Raw genomic sequence first — 3,465 nt, 5'->3', positions numbered from 1 at the left:
CTTATGCTAATACATATTTCTTAGCAATCTAATTCTAACTCTAAGTAGTAGCTCAAGAATCTAATCTTCGAGAAATGCGATCGAAATTCATTCCTACACGGTTAGATTCTACTCACTTCTTCCCTTAAGCTTCCTTTCTTTTCTTCGATCCTACAAAACATCAATTGTAATCTTATCACATTATGTATTAAGAATCTAGAATAGAAGCTCAAAGAGTTAGTCAATGGATTTTACCTAAAGCAAAGCCATACGTTTGACTCTCCCATCTCTTAGATCTCTTAGGTAAATAGGGTAGCTTCGTCTCCATGCCCCTTCTCTTGGCAATAAAAGCAAATTGACTCTTTTGGAACAGGACATGCAACTACTTCAGACATCGCCTTTCTCTTATGATCAAACTTTTCGATCATAGCATGTCTTTCGTTGCCATTGTTTATATCCATAGATGTCTCGAAGGCAGATTCACCAATCAACTTTGCTTTTCTATTATGCCAAATCATTGCAGATTCAGCAGCAATAAGCATATAGGTGAGATCTATAAGCGTCACGTCGTAGTTCATCATATAGTACTCTCTTACGAACTCACTATATGAGTTGGAAAGTGACTGAAGAACCCAATCAACAACCATTTCCTCACAGACAACGGATCCCAACATTCTTAACTTATCAATGTGTGACTTCATCCCTAGGACGTGTGCACACACGGAGTTTCCTTCTTTATGTTTACTTGCCAAAAGGGCTTGAGTGATCTTGAACTTTTCAAGCCTTTGAACTTGTGGGTTAGGGAGAATAATTGAGGAGGTAGAGGAAGTGAAGCATGATTTCTTGTTCCTCGATCGAATCGTGGAATATCATCTTCATGTGGAATGCTTGTTACATGGGATTTGAGAAGACCATAGTTGTCGAACTTTGACATCTACAAAACGGGAGAAAAACGAATTCAAGTTAGTTGATAGATTGAGTCCTTGGTAGATCACCCAAATGAAATTCCAAGGCTAGGACCCAACACAATATGCTACAACCTAGAAAAGGGATGCCGTAATCTAGTTGCAGAATATTTGAAGGTAAGTGAATGACGATTCACTAATTTCCACCATGAAAAACGAAAAAGAAATTTAAGTTTTAAATCTATGAAAACTCCTAGATCCTTTGAGATACATTGAACTTTCAATGGCATGTTTATATCTCGATATGCCCCTCTTGTTTGTGACTGGGATGCCGAGGATCACAAAGCGGGTGTGAATAACCATGCAAACTACATGGTGCCCTCACATGTTACAGTCACCTATTCGATGTGCCGGTAAACCACACACGCTCCACCGAACCATGACAAAGATTGAGTCACCCTTTGCTACCTTTGCTTAGACCCATTTAGTGTGCTGGTTAACCACACACGCTCCACTAACGTCTTCGCAAGGGCACAAAGTGTAATTTCATGGAATTGCATCAATTCACTTTTGCCTAAGTAACTAAGATTGGGAATTTTATGAAAACATTCAGTTACTTTAGTAATTCATTATACTTATAATGGAAGGTTTCGTCCTATCCTACCCGTTCGGCTAACGACCCTCCACTAGTCAAGAGTGCGGTGGGTAAGAGTGGATACCCATTCAATCGCCATTTTATAGGCAATTTCCTTAAACACCCCTTATAGACTAGCTTCGTGAATGAGGCCTACTAACGGTAAGACTGACTTTTACTCATACATATATATAATGTTAGACCTTTAATGTTATATATAGTATAGGGTGTATTTTATACTTTTAAAATATTAGGTGGTCTAATTTAACAATTATACTTTTAATTCAATTAAATTGTAAACCTAAACTTTTATGGATTTATTAAATCTCTATTAATTATACACCTTAATTAATTAATAAACCATAAGGGTGTGATTTGAACTTTTTCAAAACTATACTAGAGTTTTAGAATTTAACATTCCTAATTAAACTTTTAATCAACTTTTTAATTCCAAAACTTGAGGGCAAGTTTTGAAACATTTCATCACATTAGGGTTTAGAATTTAAATATGCATCAAAATTAAACTTTTTAATCAAAATTTAAATTCCAAAACTTGAGGGCAAGTTTTGAAACCTTTTTCAAAAGATTAGGGTTTCAACTATTTAAATTTCAAAACAACAAAACTTTTGGGGTTCAAATTTAAACTATAAAACCTAAAGGGCCAAATATGAAACTTTTCACAACAACAAGGATCAAATAACAAATAATTCAAATTAACATTTAATCACATAATTATCCATATTTGATGATTTCTTGCAAAATAATTTATCAATTTACTTAAAATAATTAATCAATTATCTTATAAGGAAACAATTATCTTATTAATTGATAAATATCTTCAATTAGATTAAAAATATAGTCAAATATATCATATAATCGGATTAATATTAATCTAACATGATTAGGTAATTATCCCAATGCAAAAACAACAAGAAATCCCGAGATAAGTACTGTCTGACGCACCGACTCGCCGAGTCACCCTCCTTCTGACGAGTTGACTCGTCGAGTCAGACTTGGACTCGTCGAGTCACCTTGGACTCGGCGAGTTCAGCCATGGACTCGGCGAGTCCAGCCTCCAGAATGCAAAAAATCGAATTTTTCAGTTACAACAAGCATCAATACAATTGAAACCAAGCTAGGCTCTGATACCACTGATGGGTTTTGGTCATAAGACATCCTATGTGCTCATACAAACCCTAATGCTTGGATCTAGGTTTCTCTATTGTACATTCTTTGAATCCAAGACTATAAACCCTAATTCTAGCATATGGAAATCAATATTAACATATAATTAGGTTTAAGATATTACCTTGATTGTTATGTAGTAATAACAATCCCAATTCCTCCTTGAATTGACTTTAGAAGGCTTAGAGTCACAAGTGTCACTCCTCTAATGGCTCACAAACACCATAAGCAAGAGGATGAAGAGGAGAGAGGATGGAGGCTGCCCAAAACGTGTTCTAACCCTAGAAAAGAAGTTCCCCACGTTTTTGAGCCATAAGGGTCTTATATATAGTAAGGCTATTAGGGTTATCTAACAAGGAAACCCTAATTTGGTTGCTTAAGCCCTAAGCAACCCATGGAGCCCTTTTCTTAAAGCCTTGGGCGATTTCATATGGGCTTCCCCATTAGAATTCGTCCACCTTATAATAAAAGGCAATCCACGGCCCTAATTGCAATTATCTTATAATTACAATTCCAGTCCCTTAAGTTTAATTAATCTCTTTTAGTCACAAAACTAATTACCAATTAATTATTGACTAATATTAATTAAACAATATGATTTCTCCTTTAATATATTATTCCCATAATATATCAATAAATAATATTTAATCCTTTCTCTCCATAATTCATCCTATCAAGTTGCTTTGGTGAAGGCAACCCAAAAGGACCATGCACCATCGGGTCAAGCACATACCAAAATAGTTATGGACTTAGACACTAATC

This window comes from Lactuca serriola, chromosome 8 (genome assembly GCF_051521515.1).
Source record: "Lactuca serriola cultivar US96UC23 chromosome 8, Lser_US96UC23_V15, whole genome shotgun sequence".
NCBI lineage: Eukaryota > Viridiplantae > Streptophyta > Magnoliopsida > Asterales > Asteraceae > Lactuca > Lactuca serriola.
This window is presented reverse-complemented; position numbering follows the sequence as displayed.